This window comes from Mirounga angustirostris, unplaced genomic scaffold (genome assembly GCF_029215605.1).
Source record: "Mirounga angustirostris isolate CCGP_5_RB_7025 unplaced genomic scaffold, mMirAng1.0.hap1 SCAF_17, whole genome shotgun sequence".
Lineage (NCBI taxonomy): Eukaryota > Metazoa > Chordata > Mammalia > Carnivora > Phocidae > Mirounga > Mirounga angustirostris.
The window spans coordinates 52,033,304-52,059,345 of NW_026991725.1; positions in this window are offsets into that span (position 1 = coordinate 52,033,304).

A 26,042-nucleotide genomic window follows, 5' to 3' on the forward strand; every position below is an offset into this window, starting at 1 on the left:
GGAGGTAGTGAGAAGGGAGATGATAGGGAAGCGAGGCAGCGGGTAGAACAATGAGGGTTTGTATAGACCATGTTAAAGTATTGTGGCTTGGTCCCAAGGGATTAGGAAGTCACTACTGGGTTTTAAGCAGCACTGATTTATCAGACTTGGGTTTCAAAAGATTGAACTGGCTGCAGCCTGGAGACCCATTTAGAGTAGGATCCAGTTGAAAGTAAGACTTAAAAACAGATTAGGCAGCAGTCCCCATGGAAGGTGCTAACCAAGGTGGTGGCAGTGGGCATATCTGGGAAAGTCTCACCAAGTCCAGCAGGAAGCATCAAAGATGATTTGTGTTTCTAGCTTGAGCAACTGGGTGGCTGGTGATGGCATGCATGGAGAGAGGAAGACTTGGAAGAAGAGCAGGTGTGGAAGTTCAGTTCAGTTTCAAACATACTGAGTTTGAGGGGATTTTAAGACATTGTACAGCAGGATAAGTGGGCACGTGTGTGTGTGGGTCTGGAGCTCACAAGAAAAATCTGCTTTGGAATGATAAATTTAGGGGTCATTGTTATTATAGATGGTAGCAGAAACTGTGGGTGCATAGGCCTTTGACTTCACAACACTTATGGAGTTGAGAGTAGGCTTAAACCCAATCCATGGGGACTCCAGTATCTAGTGTCTGGATATTAGAGCCTGCAAGGAGAAGACAGATCTGAAAAAGAATTATCAGGAGAAGGTGATATTGTGAAAGTCAAGGGGGAGAAGTGTCTTAAGAGGAGAATGATTAAGTAATGTCAAGTATTCAAACTATGGAAACAGCCCAAGTGTCCATCGACAGATGAATGGATAAAGAAACTGTGGTCTCTACACACAATGGAATATTACTCAGCCATCAAAAGAATGAAATCTTGCCATCTGCAATGACATGGATGGGACTAGAGGGTATAATACTAAGCAAAGTAAGTCAGTCAGAGAAAGACAAACACCACATGATTTCACTCATATGTGGAATTTAAGAAACAAAACAAATGATCAAAGAAAAAAGAAACAAAAAACCAGACTGTTAACTATATAGAAAACAAACAGATGGTCACCAGAGAAGAGGTGCGTGGGGGAAAGGGGGAAATAGGTGATGGGGATTAAGAGTACACACATTGTGATGAGCACTGGGTGATGAATGGAATTTTTTTTCAAAAGATTTTACTTATTTTTATTTGTCAGAGAGCACAAACAGGGGGATGGGCAGGCAGAGGGAGAAGCAGGCTCCCTGCTGAGCAAGGAGCCCAACGTAGGGCTCGATCACAGGACCTTGGATCATGACCCAAGCCGAAGGCAGATGCTTAACTGACTGGACCACCCAGGCGCCCCATGGAAATGTTGAATCATTATATTGTACACCTGTATATTAATGACACTGGAATTTAAAAAAAGTAATGTCAAGTATTTCCAAGAGGCCAAGACCAAGAGGCTGAAAAATTTTAAGTTTAAAATATTTTGTTGATGATTAAAACAAGTTAGTCTTACCTTTGCAACCTTGCTATATACTCTATCTTGTTATTTCCGTTAATGGATGTCTTTGTCTATCCGGGTCTGTTGTTGTGGTTTAAATCTTCCTCACTGTTTGGAGAGGATAAATATTGTATCTGGCACTGTAAGCCTAAAACAAAAATCAGTGTCTACCCTTTATTTTTCTTATTGTCAGAGTCAAGCAATGATAGGGATTTTCAAGTGCTCTTAGAAAAGATGAGAAATGAAGCAATTTATGTGTGTTCTTCCTGCTTTCCCTGTTTTTTTTTTTTTTAGAACAGATCATCTGGGACTATTTCTTACATGACATATTTTCTCTCTGAGGAATAGCTTCTTACATTTACATTTACTTTCACACTTTTATGACAAGCCTCCCTCTGTGTGTTTATTTTCCTATATCCTTTGGTAAGCCTTTTATTATTTTTATTATTTTTAAGATTTTATTTTTAAGTAATCTCTGCACCCAACGTGGGGCTTGAACTCATGGTCCTGAGACCAAGAGTTGCAGGTTCCATCGACTAAACCAGCCAGGTGCCCCCTTTGGTAAGCTTTTTATATCATATCTGTCTTGTTCCTGATTCCAAATTTCCTTTGTTTCTTAGAGTGCATCTTTAGTTACATTTAAATGAAAAAAATTTAAGTTTTAGGGTAATAACATCCCTGTCAGAATAAAATCTGAATACTATAGAAAAATAGATAATGGAAAATGGAAAGATCCTCACAATTCCAACCCCAGGGGAGAACTGCAATGACAAAACTTCCTGGTCTCTCTTCCTCTCAAAAACACGTTGAGGGGTCTACAGTTCAGCCTATGTGACAATCCATGGCCCTTTTTAGTCTGAACATGTATATCTCTTGTGACTTTTCAGCTCTGGAAAATTCTACCTGGATCCTTTCTTCTCCTCCATCTTCTCTGTGTTCTCTTTGGAACCCCTGTTGCTGGTGGAGGATCACTTCAGTCCTTAGTTGAGGTAACACCGTGAAACAACACATCCCTTGTGTGCCCAGCTAGTTGTTGTGAATTGCCAACCTAGAATGGATGCAGGCAGCCAAACAGGATAAACATGGCGATCAGGGGTGGGAATGATAGTGGGCTGGCTGCCTGCTTGTCTGATCCTAGCCCTGGATCCCCAGCCTTTGTGCAGGAAGTCTGTGTTTCTTGGGGAAAAAAACTAGGATATGTCTTTCTCAATCCAGTTCTATGAGCTTCATAGTTAGGGGATAATCCTTCACGGTTCAGACCTTATGTTGCCTCCAGGTTTCCGGATGATGGTGACTCTCATTTGTAGTATAATTGCAAATTTTTATATTTCTGAATTTTCAGTGGATTCTGGTGGGCTTCCCTAGTGATATTATTTCAAATTGGAAATCTCTAGAAATGTTTATTGAGTACTGATTCTAAGTGATACATGATTAACCTCTTTTATCTAAAACGTCAATCTGAAAAGAAGGAAAAAGGAGAGGTCCAACCTGGTTTTCTATTAGAATATCATTTTGAGTCCTATGGTAACTTGTTTTCCTTGTCTTGGAGGTACTACCAAAGGAAAAAAAAAAAAAAAACAACAACCCAGTTTCCTCTAAAGTATCTATTACTTTGATTTTTTAAGTAGAAGTGAACTGGCCAATAAAGCCGGTTCACCAGCATCCAGAGCTTTTTGTTCTCAAAACTGTCCTGCTGGAATCAATAAACTGTTGATTAAAATCCTTATTACTTTATACATTTAGTAAGCATAATCTGTTTTTTTAGAGACCTAATCACTTTCATGTCACTAGCTGCGGGGATAGAGACAAAAGCTGGGGCTAATTATTAACAACTTTGCAAAGCTGATACTGAATTTCTAAAGTATCCCAAATGCCCCCCTATACTCTGATCAGTTCTGTGTGTCCCTGGCTAGTACATTGCTAGCTTGGAGAATGACTTTAAGATCCTGGGATTTCAGAAACACTTGCAACAGTAACAGATTCTCTGGTCATTTTGAAACAGAGCAGAACTGCTGCAACATCTGGATAGAAGGGGGGGGTAACTGCTGGCTGGTAGGCGACCAATAACATCCTTCCATTCCACCTGCTTCAAGATGGCTGACTCCCAGCTGCTGAGTAAAGAGGAGGGTGGGGGGGTCCGAGTTGCCTTGTAAAACAGGCCAACCTGGTTTCGATGTGTTTTAACTCCCAGATCTCTGTCTCTTTCCCTGCAACCCCTCCTGAGCCTCAGAACTCTATTTCCAACCACCAAATCTACAAATCCGGACTAAGTTGCAGGAGACAATAGCGATCTGTTGGAAAGACTGTATTGGAAGTTGGGGAGTTGAAAGTCAGTCCTCAAACTGTCCCTGGGGGTAAACCCTGGGGGTGAAGGTGACATAATTAAGGCATCCAATTAAATTGGCGTTTATTGGTGAAAGCTTTGACTTCTGAGTAGCTCACCCCATACGTCATATAATCTCATGCTGGGAAAGAGCATGCTGGAATCATTACATTCAGACACCAGTCTCCCTGGTAGAACAAGGTCTAAGACCAGGACAAAAAGATCATTTTCTCCTGAAATCTGCCTATCTCATTAGGCTTTTCATGGGTGATATAACTTCTCCTTCCCTCCAAATGTGCAGGGGTCCCATGGCTATCACGATGAAGCATGCCATTTCCATTACTGTTATAAATTATGAGCCAAGCCCCTGGAGGCCTTTGTCCCAAGTTACAGATACTTATCGAAGATGAACTATTATATGACAGCACAAGGAAAAATGAACTTTAGGAAGTAAAACTAACAGATTTTTTATAAACCATTAATCCATCCAGCATATGTAATACGGGTAATTCCCATAAAGTGGAGTACATAGTTCACATGGATTATTCCTGAATTTATAACACACACACACACATGCATCTTTTCAAATACACAAGACCATCAGTTTAATATTCTAATTTTTATTAATGATTTTAGTTTGATTTTTCTTAGTTTTTTTTTTTCTTAAAGATTTTATTTATTTATTTGACAGAGAGACAGAGCAAGAGAGGGAACACAAGTAGGGGGAGTGGGAGAGGGAGAAGCAGGCCTCCCATGGAGCAGGGAGCCCGATGTGGGGCTCGATCCCAGGACCCTGGGATCATGACCCGAGCCGAAGGCAGATGCTTAACGACTGAGCCACCCAGGTGCCCCGATTTTTCTTAGTTTTTTTCCTGATTTTTCCAATAGAATTTCTGAGTTATATTTACTCCAACTGTTATTAGTGTTTGTTCTTTTCTCATTGAGGATCTGAAACACAAACAGAGCTAAAAGTTGGCTCTGTTGATGATATAACAAAGATATTGTGAAATTACAGTGTCGTTATCATTTGTAGGTCTTCCTACATAGAATGTCTCTGAGGCCCTTGGTTGAAATTTGATTAAGCTGCTCTCAGGTGAGGTTTGTTCTGAAGGTTCTGAAAATCACATGCTTTGGTTGAATAACTAAATCAGCTCTGCAGTTTGACACAAAATACCTTTTTAAAAATATTTTATTTACTTATTTATTTACTTAGAGCACGTACATGAGTTGGGGAGCAGCAGAGGGAGAGGGAGAGAGAGAATCTCAAGCAGACTCTGTGCTGAGCACAAAGCCTGATGCAGGGCTCAATCTCACGACCCTGAGATCATGACCAGAGCCGAAGTCAAGAGTTGGTCTCTCAACTGTGCCACCCAGGTGCCCCACAGAATATCCCTTTTAAAATATTTCTTCAAACCACCAATCTTGTATCTTTATGCCCTATCACCAATTACTGTATTGAAAGTGTTTTGTATAAATACAGTTCTAAATTAAACCAGTACATAGATAATTTTCTTCCTAACTAAACATTAACCATGATGGAGATGGGTTTTCTTTCCTCCTATGTAATTTTAAGATAGAGAGGCACCATTCCTTGACAAAAAATGAGTAAAAGAATTTGTTGCTAGCAGGGCTACTTTAGATACAATACTGAAGGGAATCTTTCCAGCTAAAGAAAGGAGTTACAAATGGTAATTCAATTCTGTATGAAGAAATGAAGAGGACCGAGCAACTAGGTTAACATAGAAGATTGTATACATACACATGGTACTCTTTTTCTCCTTTTAACTTCTTTAAAGATTTATGTAAAATTTCAGAAAACAATAATTATGACATTGTAGCTTTGAGTTTATAACCTATATAGATGCAGTATATATGATAATAGTACAAAAGAGGGGGAAGGAAATGGAGCTATATCAGTGTGGATTTTTATATTTTACCTGAATTATATTAATCCAGATTCGACTGTGACAAACTAAGATACATATTTAATTCCTGAAGGAACTACTAAGAAAATAACTAAAATTTTATGTAGTTATAAAAGAACAAAAGAATAAAATGACACTAAAAAAGCTATTTAACAACAACAAAAAAGAATAAAAAGGAGAGAAAATACCTTAAGAGACATATAGTGATTAAAAGAGCAAAATAGTTGATGTAAAACTAACCATATCAATAATTTTATTAAAATGTGAGTTACACAATCTGGTCAAAAGGCACAGATTTTCATACTTGATCAGAAAAACACCCAAGATCCAAATACATGCTTTCAATATGAGACACACTCTAAATTCAAGTAAGGCGAAAGTACAATGATGGGGAAAAGATATGGCATGAAAATACTCACAGTAAGAGATTGGAAATAGGTATACTAATAGACGAAATAGAGAAAGAATAGAAATATGACTAGAAACGATCAGGGACAAATCATATGGATAAAATAATTCATCGGAGGTATAAAACAATTTTAAGTGCTTGGACACCTAAAACAGAGCCCTAAATTACATTAAACAAAAATTGACAGAACTGAAGTGAGCAAGAGACAATTCAGCAGTAATGGACTGTGCCATCCCACTCTCAACAGAAGAAACAGAAAATCAGCAACACTGTCAATGAACTTGACCTGCAGACATCTACAGAAGGTTCTACCCAATGGCAGCAGGATCCACCTTCTTCTCAAGTGCAAACGGAACATGCTCTAGGATAGATCATATGGTGGGTCATAAAATCATCAATAAGTGTGAAAGGATTTAAATAATAAAAAGTATGTTCTCTGACCACAGTGAATTAAACAAACAGCGATGGAACGAAAACTGGGAAATTTCCAAACATTTAAGTAAAGAAGAAATCACAATGGAGATTAGGAAATATTTTGAGGGGCCCCTGGCTGGCTCAGTTGGTGGAGCGTGTGAATCTTGATCTCGGGGTCATGAGTTCGAGCCCCTTGTTGGGTGTAGAGATGATTTAGAAATAAAATCTTAAAAAATACATTTTGAACTGACTGGGAATAGAAGCACGATATTTCAAAACTTAGAGAATGCAGCTAGGCTTGGAGGAAAACTTAGAACTTTAAAGAGCTATACTAGGAAAGAAGCATGGTCTCAGATTGGTAATGAGCTTCTACTGTAAGAAACTAGAAAGAGGAAAGCAAACTAAACCAAAAGCAAACAGGCGGAAGTAAATACTAGAGATTAGAACAGAAATAAATGACCTAGTTCATTATACAATGACCTACAAATGATACGACACTGTAATCTCACAATATCTTTGTTATATCATCAATCCCTTCTTGTTTTGCATATGTTTGAAAATCTCAAAATACAAGTTAAAAAGAAATGCAAATGAAATAGTCCCACATTGATGATCGCGTGATGTTTTTTTGCCTCATTGGTAGAGCTGGTTTAGCAGAATGAGGCTTTGAGCCTGAAGCCAGAATGGGAATTCCTAATTCCTTCCTCCAGTCTATCCCCAGTCTACATCTTGAGATAAGCCCATGACTGAGTTAATTAGTAAAGTTAGTACTATGGATACTCTCCGTGGGGAAACAGGGCACATTGGGAAAATGTCCACTCTCCAGGACTAAAATCCCTAGTCGATGTTCAAAGCTTGCCTTGTGCCTTGTTGCAAACAGAAGACAAGCAAAGGGGTGAATTGTGCAAGACTGTTGAATCTCAGATCTGTACCTCTGAAACAAATAATGCAATATATGTTAAGGAAAAAAAAAAAGAAGAAGAAGAAGAAGAAGGTAGCGGGAGGGGAAGAATGAAGCGGGGGAAATCGGAGGGGTAGACGAACCATGAGAGACGATGGACTCTGAAAAACAAACAGGGTTCTAGAGGGGAGGGGGGTGGGAGGATGGGTTAGCCTGGTGGTGGGTATTTAGGAGGGCACATTCTGCATGGAGCACTGGGTGTTGTGCACAAACAATGAATCATGGAACACTTCATCTAAAACTAATGTTGTAATGTAAGGGGATTAACATAAGAATAAAAAAATTAAAAAAAAAAAAAAAAAAGAAGACAAGCAAAGGGGACAGGAGGGAGAAAGGGAAAGACTTGTGCTTTTCAAGCAAGAGCCAGATTCATCCATGTAATTAATTAGAGAAACGTTCTTTTTCACTGGTCAGATGAGTGACTTCTCTTCCATGGGAAGAGCTGTTGACCTGTGGGGAAAAGTGGTGCCTTATTCTCCAATATTCACATGGCAGGGACCTTCCAGAGCTTTCTGAGCCAAGGCAAGATCTCAGAGATGAGTAGAGAAGGGTCGCCCTACAGAGGAGATGAAAGTCAGCAGACCAAGCATACCTGAGATGCTTATCTCTTCCAGGGTATCCCCCAAAATTATCTTATCTCAGCCAAAACCCTTCCTTGGTTTGACCTTATAAAGAAGGAATCTCACGAAATTGCAGCCTCAACCCAGTGCTTCTTATTTTTGGAGGTATAACAGCATATCGTGCACATTAACACTTATTACATATTAACACATATTTCAAGATGTTGTAGGTAAGACCTGTGTCGTGCTTTTCTTCTGAGGCTTTACCTCCCAAACCTTGAACAGGCAGGAATTTATATATGAATACAGACAGCAACTATTTATAAAAATGGATTAAGGACTCTTCTGTATCCCACAAGTAACAGTTTTTGAACCAGGTTTAAAAGTGGCCAATATGCAAAATAGCATGTAAAAGTAAGTGATGGTTTATTCATCCTCTGTGTTATTATCAAGCAGGAACCTCTATAAAAATGCATATTCTCACACTCTGCCCCTTGAGATTCTGACCTAGCAGGCCTAGGGCTTTGGCCCAGGATTTTGTGTTTTTCCAAAGAACTCTGGTTGACTCTGATGGGAACCACTTTTCAAATGAACACCTAATTTAATGGGAAAGCTTTAAAGCCAGCCAAACTTTACTTTTCCAGTCCCCGCTCACTGAGATCTGATGGTGCCACGGAATACTTTGAAATCGATCAGAAATCTCCTTTCTCAAAGCATTTTTCACTTCTTGGTCCATCTGTCATCTGGTGTACTTGACGCTCCCAATTCAAGTCTCCATCCCAGTCTCCACCCAGATGTGCCTCGTCCTGCTTCTCAGCTCGGGCTGAATGATGTTAGGCTGGGAGTGAGACCAGAACAAAAGACAGGACTTGAAGTGGGGATTCTTAGCATCCCAGGCAGAATGCCAGACAGGGTATTCAGTGAAATGTAACATGCATTCCCGGTTTAAAAAAAAAAAAATTCTCAGGGTGCCTGGGTGGTGCAGTCGGTTAAGTGTCAGACTCTTGGTTTTGGCTCAGGGCGTGATCTCAGGGTCCTGGGATCGAGCCCACGTTGGGCTCCGCGCTCAGCACAGAGTCAGCTTGAGGTTCTCTCTCTCTCTCTCCCTCTGCCCCTCCTGCTTGTACTCTCTCTGTCTCTCCAAATAAATCTTTAAAAAAAAATTCTCAGCTAAGTAGGGCTTATACATACATATATATATATGTATAGGACTATAGAATAGGATAAATAATGTCTATTTTATACCAATACAAACATACTTCATTGGGGTGGAGGTTGCTGTTTGCTTCACATTATTCCTTGGCCCTTTTTTCTTTCTGAGCAGAACACCAGTTTCTGGGGGAGGGGTAGCAGGTTGCCCAGGTAGGCTACCTCCCTTCACAGCTCTCCACATGGGATTCCTCAGCTCTGGGGGCAGCAGGGCCAGGTGGAGCCAGGGCCCCAGTGGCTAAAAGGGCCCAGGAATAGGAACTGGGCGCGCGGCATTTGAGCTGTTTTCTGTCACCTATTATCTGGGGAACCCTGAGCGAGTCAGCTGATCTCTCTGAGGCTAGGTTTCTTCACACAGAACATGAAAGTTTTGAGCTGAATTACATCTGAACTTCCCAACAGTGATATTATAATGTATGTATTTAAAAAGCCAGGCGTGTCTGGAAAACAGTATGGAGGTTCCTCAAAAAGTTGAAAATAGACCTACCATATGATCCAGCAATTGCACTACTGGGTATTTACCCCAAAGATACAAAAGTAGGGATCCAAAAGGGTACGTGCACCCCGATGTTTATAGCAGCAGTGTCCACAATAGCCAAACTGTGGAAAGAGCCAAGATGTCCATCGACATGAATGGATAAAGAAGAAGTGGTGTGTGTGTATATATATATATACACACACACACACACACACACAATGGAATATTATGCAGCCATCAAAAGGAATGAAATCTTGCCATTTGCAACGATGTGGATGGAACTGGAGGGTATTATGTTGAGCGAAATAAGTCAAACAGAGAAAGACATGTATCATATGATCTCACTGATATGAGGAATTCTTAATCGCAGGAAACAAACTGAGGGTTGCTGGAGTGGGGGGTGGGGTGGGAGGGATGGGGGGACTGGGTGATAGACACTGAGGAGGGTATGTGCTCTGGTAAGCGCTGTGAATTGTGCAAGACTTTTGAATCTCAGATCTGTACCTCTGAAACAAATAATGCAATATATGTTAAGGAAAAAAAAAAGAAGAAGAAGAAGGTAGCAGGAGGGGAAGAATGAAGCGGGGGAAATCAGAGGGGTAGACAAACCATGAGAGATGATGGACTCTGAAAAACAAACAGGGTTCTAGAGGGGAGGGGGGTGGGAGGATGGGTTAGCCTGGTGGTGGGTATTGAGGAGGGCACATTCTGCATGGAGCACTGGGTGTTATGCACAAACAATGAATCATGGAACACTTCATCTAAAACTAATGATGTAATGTATGGGGATTAACATAAGAATAAAAAAAAAAAGCCGGGTGTGGGGCGCCTGGGTGGCTCAGCCGGTGAAGCATCTGCCCTTGGCTCAGGTTTTGATCCCAGGGTCCTGGAATCGAGTCCCGCATATGGGGCTCCATGCTCAGCAGGGAGCCCGCTTCTCCTTCTCCCTCTGCCTCTCCCCCTCGCCCCCTGCTCATGCTCTCTCTCTGGTCAAATAAATACCTTAATAATGTACATGTAGAAAGTGCCCTCCTACCTCCCACCCTCCCCCAACAGACAGTTTCCTCTCTCGTTTTGTAGTGGCCATATTGCCCCTTGGGTGGACTGCCCACCCTCTGGCCATGGTGACCGATTCAGTGATGTAGAGGTGTTCCAAGCGCAAGAAATAGCTGTTGCTCATCGTTCCACTAGCCAGAGAGCTGGTTTCAAAGCCCAGACTGTTGTCCTCTGTCATGGAGTTTCAGCTAGAAAGTGTATCCTGAGTTGCTGCTGGGACTATCCATCATCCCTCCACAAACGGAAGTAGGTTTGCCCGAAGACAGAGGTGATACATACAGACAGGCAGAGACACACTGATCAAGCCACATCTGAGGCCCAGCCTCCCTCTGGACACCTCCTTTCCAGGAGAACCTATAGACCTACCCTTTGTCGTTTAAGAGCATTCACATTTCCTTGCAGTCGTAAGACGTCTGCTTGGTAAAATGGCATGCCTTAAAATCTAAGCCCCGGGGTTGCTAGAATCTTAGATCAGAGAGACTGAGGAGGGGAATTTGTTCTTCCAAGCAGTATTACGGTTTGGCCTCCCCTAAGTGTGTAAAATGGTGGGGTGAGTGAATTTACTCCAAGCTGAAACCAAATATTTTGGACATAGTTTTAGATGACAGACTCCTCCCGGAGATGGAAGGGACTTCACATATATTACCTTGGAGATGATGAATGGTTTTTAGATCCTGTCTACTAGGCACCCGACTGGCTGGCACCTGGCTCCTGGGCATATCAAGAAATAGTTGTCAAATCAGTGAATAAATGGGTGAAAGGAGTGAGAGAGAGTCTGGGAGGGAAGGAGAGCGCATTTCTGTATTGTAGTGTATGAATATAGCAATTTTGTAATGCAAAAGTGGGCCAGACCCATCTGGAAATTCTCCAGAAATCCATTGCCACCACCAACATAAGCATTGAATCTAAGATTTACATCCAAAACAAGCTATAAACATCATGAAGGGCTAGCCAATGGGAGGACTTGATACCAGAATTCAGGAGAGGAAAAATTCAGACCAGTTCAGGTCTTCCGTGGCGTATAATTCGGGTTCATTCTCTAGTGAGCCTTGCACCCCTGGTTCGTGTTGCACTGGTGTATAATTATATAGCATATGACTGAGTTCCTTAATTCCGTCTCCCACCTCGTTTTCCATTGTAGCCCTTCGCGTGATTCATTCATGAGCTGGAGATTTGTTTATTGACTCTGACCCTCTCCTATAAACAAAAGGCCCATTTGCTTCAGAAATTTCCCATTTGGTTCTCTACCAATATGTACAACGTGAACTCTTGAAACAAAAGAACTTTTAAAATACACTTTTAAGGGGCGCCTGGGTGGCTCAGTCGTTAAGCATCTGCCTTCGGCTCAGGTCATGATCCAGGGTCCTGGGATCGAGTCCCACGTTGGGCTCCCTGCTCGGCGGGAAGCCTGCTTCTCCCTTTCCCATTCCCTCTGCTTGTGTTCCTGCTCTCGCTATCTCTCTCTCTGTCAAATAAATAAATAAAATCTTTAAAAAAAAAAATACACTTTTAAAAGAAGACCACACAGGTACCGTTGGAGATGGGAGATGCAATTTTAAAAGTTCATGGCTGCAATCTTCCAGGAGACCAGGCCCTAAATTTAAAATCTCAAGAGGAGGAGAGGGAGATAAATGAAGTACACATAATAACCGAAATATCTATGAAATAAAACGGAACCACAGTTTATGGCATTTGATTCTACTTTTTTTTTTTCTTTACAGAAGCCATGTCCTGAGATATCTTGGGCTTCATTTTCATTTTGTCATTCACAAAAAGAAACATAATGCTGCTGTATCCATTCCTGCCAAGCGTTCAAGATGGATTGTTTTCTGAAAAAAAAATTTTTTTTAAGATTTTATTTATTTGACAGAGAGAGACACAGCGAGAGAGGGACACAAGCAGGGGGAGTGGGAGAGGGAGAAGCAGGCTTCCCGTGGAGCAGTGAGCCCGATGCGGGACTTGATCCCAGGACCCTGGGATCATGACCTGAGCCGAAGGCAGACGCTTAATGACTGAGCCACCCAGGTGCCCCTGTTTTCTGAAATTCTTAAAAAAAAAAAAAAGAGCCCAATATAAACTTGGTATTAACACAAATAATTTCTTTCCTTAGAATGACCCTTTAACCTACGTGATCTCATCCCTCTTTACAGCATTGCATGTGACAGGAGATCATGTAATGAGGCCATAAAGCTCGGAAGAGTCACATTTCGGTTAAAAACGGAAGGTTGGTAATGAACAAAGCTGGCTAGTTTCCCTGGGAATGGAGCAAATATACTAAATGTAAACAGGCTGTAAACTGAGCTTGGGTGGAAGGGTTGGAAATTTTCTCAGCACCAAGACAGTGACTCTCCCACCCTTCCACTGGAGAAGAGAGGAGCCCCCCGTTTCCTGATTATACTTAACATGCCCGGAATTAGTACTGTTACCCCTAGGATTGCCGCTCACCTTGGAATGACGAGGCTTGGCCAGACTGGCTTCTCTCTCCTGAGCCAAACACCATTTTAGAGTTTTCTTAGCTGTTGTTAAAACCTGGGGGAGGATGCCCATCCCAACTGGAACCTAAGAAGGAAGAAGAGGAGAAATGAGATCTCAGCTATGAACGATTCATGAACCATTCCAGAGGGAAAATGGTGGCAGAGGTCACTCAGGTCAGCAGAGAGCAAATCCCTCCTCTCTTCGAAGAAATCTGCTGGCTGGCATTTCGTTAGCTCGCTGCAAAAGCAAAGCCTTGAGCCTTCCCATCAGGAGCACCCGGCCTGCTCCTGATGGACGAGCAGAAAGAATTAAAGGTGTCAGATGTTTCTGGAAGAAATCCAGGTGACAGAGTCTCTGTGGTGAGTACAAAGTGAGCAGAGCTTAGGAACACGTTTACTTGCTTTCACTTTATGCCTCTCTCCATGTCTCCTCAGGGATATGTAGCAGGTCACTGGTCAGGGCAGGATTTGGGTCTGGGCTGAGAGCCTAGGGAACAGAACTGTGTGAATACGGCCTCCTACCCACGGCCCATGCTCTTCCCACGCCTGTGCATCACGTGTCCCTAGAGAACGCACAGTGTATTCAAGCTGGGAGAAGGGCTAGGTACAGGGAGGTAGGCCGTCTTGAGACCAGACTTAGCTCGTGCCTGAAAAAGAAAGTTCCAAGCATTCCCTACCAGGCACAGCGAGATGTATAGCTGCCGATTCTTAAACTCTGTAAATACGGGGAGATGGAAGGAAGCTGCACTTTTCTGACCCTTTGAGAAGAATGCCTTACGTGGATGGAAGGAGGACTTGAAAAATTGCAGGGGTGAGGGCGGACCTGCCTGAGAGCATGCTCTACCTGCCTTTCAAGAGAGTCTGCAAATTTGCAGGTCAGGGCTGAATTCATCTACCAAGTAACAGAAGGAGATGTTGCTCAGCAGATAGATCCTTCCAGTTCTTCTCCCACGTGGTGCTCAGCCTCTTCTCTGAGTTAAGTGTTGAACAAACATTTAAAAGGTAGTGGCTTGAAGAGGGGCCGAGTGTTTCCCTCAGCCCTGCAAGAAGGGTGTGTGCCTCTTGGCACAGAAGACATGAAAACAAACAGGAAGGCAAACAAACACACAATAAAAACTTGTTTGGGGCTTTGAAGGATGAGGACTTGAGAACATTCTAGCACTGGAGAGTCTCTCTTCACAGGAAGGAGCCGGAAGGAGGAAGGGCCTACTTCAGGAACACTTGGAAATCCGGACTCATCCAGTGACACCAGAGGAAGAGACTGGGATTTGGTGTTCTGGAGACAGTTTCTGAGTGGAACAAGAATTTCTTGTTTTATTTTGTTTTTCAAACAGAATGTTAACAGGAAACCTACCAGGGGAACAGAGGAATGTGAGGTCCCTTTAGTGGGAGTTAAAGAGGACACTGGGGCCTTGCCTGCTGGGCCCTCTTGGAAGACCTTCAGTAATGGAATTCTTTTGTATCACATTTTTAGGGATTTCAGATCATAAATTATTTGCAACTGTTATTCTGAGAGTTCTATAAACTGTCTAGGAAGTTGGTTTCCTTCTTCTTCTTCTTTTTTTTTTAAACAAGAAACTAGTGAAAATTTTTAGAGAAAATGTTTTCAGGGGTGCCCGGGTAGTGTAAATCGGTTGAGCGTCGGACTCTTGGTTTCGGCTCAAGTCGAGATCTCAGGGTCGTGAGATCGAGCCCCACGCGGACTCAGTTCGGAGTCTGCTTGAGATTCTCTCTTCCTCTTCTTCTGCCTCTCCTGCTCGTGCCCTCTCTCTAAAATGCAAAAACCCTTAAAAAAAAAAAAAACAACAAATGTTTTCAAATTTTATAAAAATGTTTAGTATATTACAGATACCAAAGCAGAAAAACAATAAAAAAGCAAAAAGCAAAAAAAAAAGGTGGAATACCACAAGACCTGAGCTCTGGAGGAGCACATTTCGAGCACATTTTTTAGATGAGGAAAAAGGGCCTCAAGGACCTTACTCATAAAAGGTCAGTGATTTAATTATTTTTTCAAATTTTTTTAAAAAGATTTTTTAAAAAATTATTTACTTGAGAGAGCACGCGGTCTGAGTGGTATTAAAACTCCCAAACCCTTCACGGTCTCAAGGCTGAGCACCCAGCTGCCAGGCTATCAGGACTCCAGTCCCTCTGAAGTCTAATCTCAATTATTTCTGACACTTTCCAGGTAGCGTTGGCAGATTTAGCAAAGAAAAAGAAAATTACAAGAGGCCCAGGCAAATATGAACTGGCAATAAACAATGAACATTTATTTTTTATTTTTATTTTGTTTTTAGGATAGGTACATTCCAAATGGGATACCTGTTTTGATCACCTCCTCTCCATCCAGTTGGTAAGGGTGGAATTTGAACAGTAGGATTGTCCTAGGGTTATCTAAGGGTTGGGAATCCTAGGATTCCCACCTATGACACTTGACATTGGGCAGTTGAAGTTGGAAGCAGTGTCTAGGTCATGAATACTCCTAGCCCCGGCTAGGACGCTGCACACCACACCCACATGGGGCTTGAACTCAGGAACAGAACTGGGGCTGTGGAGGCAGGCTTTATAGGATTAAGCAGGTGGAGGGACCCCTGTCCCACGGGAGGATGTGATTGGCTCGTTTGAATAATTCCATGAGTTGGCGGGGAACTGAAGCCCCCATGCTAAGGAGGGTTGTCTGGCTAGGGAATGTTATCAGCAGGAGCATATCAGGGAGGGGAATTTGCACTTAGGCCATTGGAGACTTCTAGTTTTAAATGTCAAGGCAGTGCGTCATATTTATTTTGGGTTTTATGCCCCAATATTGTTCATTATTTATCTGGAATTGAAATTTTAAGTGGGTATCCTCTGTTTTCTTTGGCAACCTTATTTTCGGGTTGGATGTCCTCAGCCTTGGTCACCTCAGCCACTTCCAAGTCTCTGTTCCTAGTACCATCTAGAAGAATCTGCCATGGTCCCATTCTTTCCCACCACCAACCATAGCTTCTCTGCATGTGTGGAGTCTCCTCTCCTGGCTGCCAGGGCCCCGATGCTCTGGATTCATTAAGACCCTTCCTCCATGATGTCTCATCCTTGGAATGGGCCTACAGAACCATGAAGCACATGACCCAAACTCAAACCTGGTCCCGAAATGCAGTTGCCTTGGCTTCCCCTCCCTGACCCCTTGATCTTCAGAGCTTAAAACTTGTCCTTGAGGATGAGATAAAATGGACGTCCTTCCAAATATCTTTGTTCTTCCCCCAACTTTTCATACGCAAAAATATAAACACACCTCCTCTTTTGGTACCAAATGTGAAAATGCGTTTACAAGACCCCCAGCACCTCCGTGCATCCTGAGATTCCCCAGGATGTGTGAAAATCAGATGTGATGTAAAGAGCTACCTCTGCGTAACCACAGGACCTGTGAGATGCTAATGTGTGCTTTCTTCTTGGCCCTGTGGGAGACTGTAGGGGGTCAAGCTTGTTCTGTGTTCTGAGTGCCTGGTCTCAGTGGGTCATTAGTGGTTTGGGTGTCACAGGACAGCCTGTCCCAAATCCTGAAACCGGAGATATTTGGAGTGGGAATGGGGAGTTTGCTCTGATAACACTGGAGGGGTTCATGGTTTTAAGTTTGTTTTGCAAGGGGCAGAAGCTCCTACCCCTGAAAAGGAAATAGGGGCTTTTATGAGGTGAGTCAAGGATGCTGGCTGAGACAGGACAATGCGACCTATGATTTGGGGAGCGCCCGGGAAGGACCCACTGGCTGTGTATGGCAACAGTTGAGCTGACTCCAGCAACCGTGTGTACTTGGAAAGGAGCCCGCCGGGGATGATCCCAATTATTATTCATTATTGATACAACAAATACATGTGAAGGCTGATTCTCTGCAGCTCAGTGCTGTGCACGGTGGACATAATTGGCTTTTTGGAGCTTACATTTCAGGGAGTTGCAATCGGTCTAAACAGTGATTGGTGCCGGGTTTCTGGCTGGTCATAGAATTCGGTGCTTCTACCAATAATTTATACAGAAACATAGAAGGCAGAGTGAGATTTTTAAATACAGCCGTGTATGTGCTTGCTTAAAACTCTTTGCTTCTCACCATTACTTGCAGATAAATATGAAATTAATGGCACCGTCCTTTAAGCCCTGCTTGATCAGCCCCCACCCCTCACCCTCCTTCTCATCTTGCTCTACGCTGGGTTCCCTTTAGTCCCTCACGTGGGTCACGTTCTTTCCCCCGGAGATCATATCACACGCTGTTCCCTCTGCCAGAGAGGGTCGGCTTTAGTGAATAGGCCTGTGTCTTTATAGAGCTCTGCCCGGTCCATATGAGCTTTGAGCCGTCATTCTCAGTCTCTAGGCTTCTGTTCTTCGGTCCCCTAATTTCCTTACAGATGAACATAAGACAGTACTGTCCTACAATCCATCTGTGATATCCAGAATGAAATGACTGGCAAGAGTTGGTGGAAATTTATAAATAAAATCATTATCAAACCTACAAGTATAAATCCTTTTCATCTCTTTAGCTTCACTGCCTGGAACTGTAGTCACCAGCCGCAGGGGGCTATTGGAAAGTGGGCATCCAAACTGCGAAATATACCCTGGATTTCAAAGGCTTAGTACCCGAGGGAGGAGGGGGGGGGATGGAAAATATCTCAAGAATATTTTGTGTTAGGGCGCCTGGGTGGCTCAGTCGTTAAGCGTCTGCCTTCGGCTCAGGTCATGATCCCAGGGTCCTGGGATCGAGCCCCGCATCGGGCTCCCTGCTCGGTGGGAAGCCTGCTTCTCCCTCTCCCACTCCCCCTGCTTGTGTTCCCTCTCTCTCGCTGTGTCTGTCTCTGTCAAATAAATAAATAAAATCTTTAAAAAAAAAAAGAATATTTTGTGTTATTATTAAATGGTATATACTGAAATAATATTTGGCATCTATTGGATTAAATACACATATTATTAAAATCAATTTCACTTTACAGAATGCTGCCAACCACCAGAATCAGGTCTCCAAGGCAGATTTAATTTTTTTTAAAGATCTAATTTATTTATTTGAGAGAGAGTGAGAGAGGGAGCTCACAAGGTGGGGTGGGGGGACAGAGGGAGAGGGAGAAGCAGACTCTCCACGGAGCAAGGAGCCGGATGCAGGACTCGATGCCAGGACCCTGAGATCATGACCTGAGCCGAGGGTAGATGCTTCACTTGACTGAGCCACCCAGGTGCCCTTAAGTCAGATTTAATTTAATGGAGAAGAAAAGTAACATGACTTTCCCAAATTTGTGTACCAGGCCTCATACTCTATATGTATGGGTACTTCTCTTGTCCATGTCTTTTATTTTCTGTGTCCTGATGCTTTGATACCATCAGCCTTGTTGATTCAGGAGCAACTGCTCCTTCCAGGTTTAGTCAGTTCCTAGAGAGAGTCAACAACTTGCCCAAGAACGTGCCTTTCAAATGCAGACCAACCGGGCGCCTGGGTGGCTCAGTTGGTTAAGCGACTGCCTTCAGCTCAGGTCATGATCCTGGAGTCCCGGGATCGAGTCCCGCATCGGGCTCCCTGCTCAGCAGGGAGTCTGCTTCTCCCTCTGACCCTCCTCCCTCTCATGCTCTCTGTCTCTCATTCTCTCTCTCTCAAATAAATAAATAAAATCCTTTAAAAAAAAAAGTGCAGACCAACCAACAGAGCCTGTAACCCCAACCTCCTTCTTTACCTGGTGCTCATCCTCTATTCTAGGCCTCTGCTCACCTGTCCTAATCATCTCAGGGCCAGGTACCAGACAGTTGAGGATATCTCCAGGGAGTGGGGCAGAGAGAAATATATATATATATATATATATAAATTTTTTAAAAATATGCATATATTTTTTACCTAAAAAATAATTTTTAGGGGTGCCTGGGTGGCTCAGTTGGTTAAGCGACTGCCTTCGGCTCAGGTCGTGATCCTGGAGTCCCGGGATCAAGTCCCGCATCGGGCTCCCTGCTCAGCAGGGAGTCTGCTTCTCCCTCTGACCCTCCCCCCTCTCATGTGCTCACTCTCTCTCATTCTCTCTCTCTCAAATAAATAAATAAAATCTTTAAAAAAAAAAAAAAAGAACCTGTGACTTAAAGTCAAGAATTCTTTGTACATTCACTCTGGCCATTCTCCATGACACTTTCCTAACATTTTCACCATCATTTAAAATATGTAATATATGGGGCGCCTGGGTGGCTCAGTTGGTTAAGTGACTGCCTTCGGCTCAGGTCATGATCCTGGAGTCCCGGGGTCGAGTCCCGCATCGGGCTCCCTGCTCAGCGGGGGGTCTGCTTCTCCCTCTGACCCTCTTCCCTCTCGTGCTCTCTGTCTCTCATTCTCTCTCTCGCAAATAAATAAAATCTTAAAATAATAATAATAATAATAATTTTTATTAAAGTGCTTGAAGCTCCCATTTGAATGTTACATCCTTCAATAGATTGTCAGTCTCATTTTGATATTCTAACATCAGTGATTTTTTAAAGTGAATTTAATTAATTAACATATAGTGTGTTATTTCAGAGGTAGAGTTTGATGAATCATCAGTTGCGTATAACACCCAGTGCTCATTACATCATGAGCCCTCCTTAATGCCCATCACCCAGTTACCCCATCCCCCCACCCCCCTCCCCTCCAGCAACCCTCAGTTTGTTTTCTTTTCTTTTTTTTTTTTTAAAGATTTTATTTATTTATTTGACAGAGAGAGACACAGCGAGAGAGGGAACACAAGCAGGGGGAGTGGGAGAGGGAGAAGCAGGCTTCCCGCCGAGCAGGGAGCCCGATGTGGGGCTCAATCCCAGGACCCCGGGATCACGACCCGAGCCGAAGGCAGACGCTTAACGACTGAGCCACCCAGGCGCCCCGCCTCAGTTTGTTTTCTAGAGTTAAGAGTCTCCTGTGGTTTGTCTCCCTCTCTGATTTCGTCTGATTTTATTTTTCCCTCCCTTCCCCTATGAGCCTTTGTTTTGTTTCTTAACTTCCACATAGGAGTGAAATCGTATGATAATTGTCTTTATCTGATTGACTTATTTTGCTTAGCATAATACCCTCTAGTTCCATCCATGTCACTGCAAATGGCAAGGTTTCATTTTTGATGGTTGCATAATATTCCATTGTATGTATGTGTGTATATATACACACATAGATTGTATGTATGTACACATATGTGTGTGTGTGTGTGTATGTCTGGCTTACATAGTGTTTTTCTAGGACAACATGGCCCTCGTTCCATACCCAGGCTTCACTTCTCTGGGAAGTCTTCCCTGACCTCTCTGACTAGATGAATTCCCCCAATCGCGTGTTCTCATGGCCTCCCCTCACTGACCCCACCTCCCTGTGTGATATTTCGTTCAGTCTGCGCCCTCCGTAGATGGTTGGCTCCATGCACGCGAAGATTGTCTTTGCTCATCCATGACTCTCCACACCTAATACAGTTCTTGCTCCTATGAGCGATTCAGTATATTTTGGATAAATAAATGAGCGGCAGTTATGTGCAAAGACATTTACAACTGGCTGTTGACACAGAGCTAGGGATGAAGTCTACTAGAAATAAAATCAGGATTGAAGTGTTCTCATCTGGCTAGAGAGTATGGTCAAGATAAAGAAATGAAAGTTAAAGCTTACCAGAAATAGAAGCCTAGTCCAGCAGATTAAAAAAAAAACAAAAAACAGTTGTTGCAGTAAAAAGTAAAGGGGATTGGGATTTGAATTTATGTAATTAACTACAAGTTCAATGTTGGCCATTACCGTGAGCCTATTATTACATGTGACAATGCAAATTCTATAGTCCAGATAGAGTAGGAGTCTTCCTGTTGAACCAGGGATTTCTCAGATGGTATGTGACATGCTGTGCATCATTCTAGTGACCTTCTCAAGAGTGATTCCAAAGGAATTGAACCAGGGTGGAAAGGGACCTTGACAACAAGATGTATTTAACAAATAAGAATGTTTTACTTGTGCAATATATGTTAAGAAAAAAAAGAAGAAGAAGAAGAAAGTAGCAGGAGGGGAAGAATGAAAGGGGGGAAATCAGAGGGGTAGACGAACCATGAGAGATGATGGACTCTGAAAAACAAACAGGGTTCTAGAGGGGAGGGGGGTGGGAGGATGGGTTAGCCTGGTGATGGGTATTAAAGAAGGCACATATTGAATGGAGCACTGGGTGTTATACGCAATCAATGAATCATGGAACACTTCATCTAAAACTAATGATGTAATGGATGGGGATTAATGTAAGAATAAAAAAAAAAAGAATGTTTTACTTGAAGAATAGGGAGAACGCGATGTGAGTTTTCAATTATTGGAAGCTGTTCTGTTGACGAGGTGTGCAGAGTTCTTACTGCGTTGTTCTAGGTGGCAGAACTAGGGACGCTTAACGACTGAGCCACCCAGGCGCCCCACCTCAGTTTGTTTTCTAGAGTTAAGAGTCTCCTGTGGTTTGTCTCCCTCTCTGATTTCTTCTGATTTTATTTTTCCCTCCCTTCCCCTACTCACGTAGCAATCACATGGTACCGATTTTCATCTTCATATAAAGAACTTTTCAGTTTCAGTTCCCCAGGGCTGCAGGCGGCTACATCCAAAGTAATGTGTTCCTTGTTATTCGCAGGTATCTAAGTGGAGGCTGGGTGAGCGTTTGGTAAAGATGTGGCAGAAGGGTTTCCTGGGGTTTGCCTAAATCATTTTGTGGGGCCCAGTGCAAGGTGATGGTATAAGGTGGCCTTCCCTCTGGGAGGCTGGGGTGGGGGAAGGTGAGGCCCAGTATGAATGGAAGCTCCTAACTGTCTGGAACATGCTCCCCGGTCCCCTCAGACTTTGCTTACAAAATAGCAATTCAAAGATAAGCTTAGGAAGAATGTGAGCACGGCCACTGCAGAGAGGACACCTTGGGCAGGCCCTTCCGAGCACCAGGGGGACATGCGACTGGCCGATGAACTTCATGGCGTTTGGCATGAAGTCCTTCCAGGAAAAAACAAAGGGGATGGCTGTTCTTTGGTGGTTGGCCAGGCTGGTTTGGAACAGAACACCAAGTTAAGGGCATAAACTTGACAAGGAGGAGACAAAGCCAGCCCCAGCAGGGGTGAGATTTCCTGTTCCATCAGGTGATCAGATACTCCAGGAAAGGGGGCGGAGGTCCTGCTGTGTGAGGGATGAGCAGAGCACAGCCCAGACACGCGGGGGGCTTGAAGAGGGAACGATCCTCCTCTGAGCTGAGGAGAGCAGATGAGGTGTCACCTGATCCGGGACCGAGACGTCATCCAATCCAGTTTCAGGGACTCAGATCCCTGCTCATGTTTGGGAGATCTGTTTCATCCCTGGTAGCCCCTAAGCACACAAAACATAGTTTTTTTCTGCCCAGATTGGGTCCTTTGTGCTCTACTGTCTTTCCCCCTAAATTTCTCTGTGGTCTCTCAGGTATTCGCCCCATGATTGTGGAAGAACTATCTCACGCTCATTCTCCTGGGAACGCACACACACATCACACTTGAGATTCTATTGTCTGAACTTATTTAAGGTGCAAGAATTAAAAACACCCGTGTCTTAAGAAGCAGCCAGCGTCCCCTCTACCTGGTATTTATAATACAGAACAAATAGCTCTCTCCATACTACCACACTGATATCCCTACACACCGTTATTTGTTTCTATTTATTACTAAAATATTTTCCTGCTATCTCATATGGAACAGCTTTTGAAGATTCCTGTGAGCCACAGCTGGGAAATTCTTTCTTTGAAGTGCCCCATTTATTCATCTTTTGTCAGTGGCAGGCTCTTTATGCTCAGACATTTTATACTTTTCACAGTTATTTCAAAATCTATTTCATTTGACGCAGAGTCAATTCATCATTCTGCACACATTCCTACTTCTCTTTCTCTTCATTTCTCTCTCTTTGGCATTCTGCTAAGTTCATCAGAGTCCCTTTTCTCCCCCTTCTTCTTTTCTTTCAAGCTGTATCATGGTACCTCGAAAGATACTGAAAGCCCGCTGCTTTTAAATGTTCATACCTCCAGTTTTTCCATGGACCCCAATTCGGCCCAGTTTGCAAAAGTTGGAGTCCAAGACTTATAAATCTGCCTTATAATAAGACCAACCACTCTGAGACATAAATCTGAAAGTGGGTGGTTCATTGGAGAATATCAGCGTGATGCCTTTTAGAATCAGAGAGAGCTTCTGTGGTTGGTCCACCAAGTTGCTGAATAGGTTCTCACAGGCTCAGTCAATGGACCGATTCTGCTGCACGTGGTAGAGATTTCTATCAAGTTGCCTGGGTGTGGAAGAAACGAGAGGATGAGCCGTGGTTCTGAGATCGTTTGCATGTCAGCAGCTACACAAGGGGGCTTGGTTTCTAAACACACTTTAGCTGATATTACCGCTTTTATTTGATGTAATCAGGAAAAGGCAATTTGGCACAGTGGAACTCCAAACAGTTGACATCTTGGGATCCTTCTCTTATTTGGTATGATGGCAGGCATAATAGGACTCAGCAAAAATTGCTTACCTGTTCACTGACTTATGGCTACTCACAATGCAAATGACACCTAAGTTTGTATGAATCTTAGGAGGTAATCTCCTCATTGTGCCTTGTGCACATTAGGACTCCTCTGGGGTATTTCTTTTGATTTTGGAAATGTTTTTAAGAGACTCATTGCCAAAAACAACAACAACAACAACAAAAATAAAGCAAAAAAAAGTGCAATTAAGGAAGGAGAACAAAGTGGTTCAGAATTTATACAATGAGGTGAAGTAAGAGACCTGCATTGTGAGTGGTTTAGTGGAAGAAGTTGAGAAGCTGGCTCAAAGCTGGAAAGACCAAGGGAGCTCTGGATGCTGTCTGCAAATATTTGTGGATGTCTTTTCAATGCAAAATTCATGCTTCAAAGCATTCTTCTGATTGTAGAAGTTCTAATCCTATATGTGAGATAATTCAGAAAAGAATATAAAGGGAAAACAAAAGTTAATACCTTTACAGTATTTTTATAAAATGGAATTACAGTGCATATACAGGTCTTTTGGTTAATCCTGGCTATTTTTATTTTGTACAAATAAAATCTATGCCTACTATCCATTGTAAATATTACAGTTATAATATAGGAAGTGAAATCTCACCATAGTCTGGCATCCCAAATATAAGCAATGCTCACAAATTTGGGGGTCACTTGCTGACATTTTATTATACATTGATTTGTTCATTTCTTCGATGTTCATGTCCCTACACTGCAGTGTGAGGTCTGCGAAGAGAGGGTTTTGTGTGATTTTATTTTTTTATCTTCAACATCTAGAGAAGCGTTTGGGCAAAGAGCATGCACTCAGTGAGTAACTGTCAAAGGAATGAGTGGGCACATAAGTGAATTGCTGCTAACTCCCCAGAATCAGGACTGTGTGTATAAATACTATGTCAGATCCTGAATCATATTGCTTATCAACACCTGGCAAAACTGGATGCTAATTTAGTTAAAAGGAAGAAGGAGAGAAAGAAAAAAGGACAGGAAGGAAGAGAGAAAGAAGGAAGAAAAACAATTTTTAAAAATTAGATAGGAAAAATAGTATCATATATAAAATCTTTAAGAAGATTATTTCTTTGAGAGAGAGAGCTCGAGTGAGCAGGGGGAGGGGCAGAGAGAGAGGGGAGAAGGAAATCCAAGCAGACTCCGTGCTGAGCATAGAGCCTGATGTGGGGCTTGATCTCACAACCCATGAGATCATGACCTGAGCCAAAACCAAGAGTCAGACACTTAACTGACTGAGCCACCCGAGCACCCCTCATATAAATTTTAATTAATTTATTTCTAAAGAGGTCTTTTCTCATTTTTCTCCATTAGATTTTTCTGGAGGATCTTAGGCTAATCAACTCTAGGGGCCAAGGGCAGGCCCCAAATGTGCCACGATGGCATATTGATTATTTTGAATTGAAGCTGCTTGGGAAACAGCCCATGCCAGGGCACTCAGACTCTCCTCTGTCCCCATAAAACAGGAAATAAATCTCCCATGTGGAAGGCACCCTCCCTCTGCTAAGAAGCAAAAAGACATCCCTCTCACCAGAGACAGGGACTTAAAGGCGAAGAAAGCTGTAGAAACAAACCTTGTTACATCTTACTGATCTACTACCTCAACCCAAATTAGAATTCCTTACTAATTCAAGCTCCCAAATATGTTTTCTTTATCCTGTCAATTCCTCACACATTTATTTTGTCTTCTTCTAAAAAGTATAAAAACTGCCTATCTTGATCATTTCTTTAGGTCTCAGTTTCATTATTGGGCCTCTGTGTGCACATAATACAACTTTTTCTTTTCTCCTATTAACCTGTCTCATGTAAATTTACTTCTTAGTCCAGCTGGAAGACCCTGAAGGGTAGAGAAGAACTTTTCCTTCCCTTCTCAACTTACTATGCTTTTCATATTCTAGTTTACAAAATTCGTCTTTTACGTATATTACTTCCTTTCTCTGCTAGGTTTAAAATTGTTTTCTGTTATTTGAATACCACATCTGTCCATTTTGAGTTTTTCTTGTTTAACTATAAAACCATCTAATATTTTGATTTTGCCTTTGAATACCATTTTGACCACAGACTGTAAATTTTGATGAGTAGTATTTTCATCCTCTGTATGTTCTATAGTTGTATTTTTTAAAATTTTCTTACTCCAGAATTATTTAGGATTTTAATTTTTCATTGGTGAGAGCATATGTAATTAAACCTTTTGTTGTTATGAATCTATATTTCTGTTGTACTTTTGTTAATCTGTATGCTTTTCACTTTTTGGAATTCATTAAGCT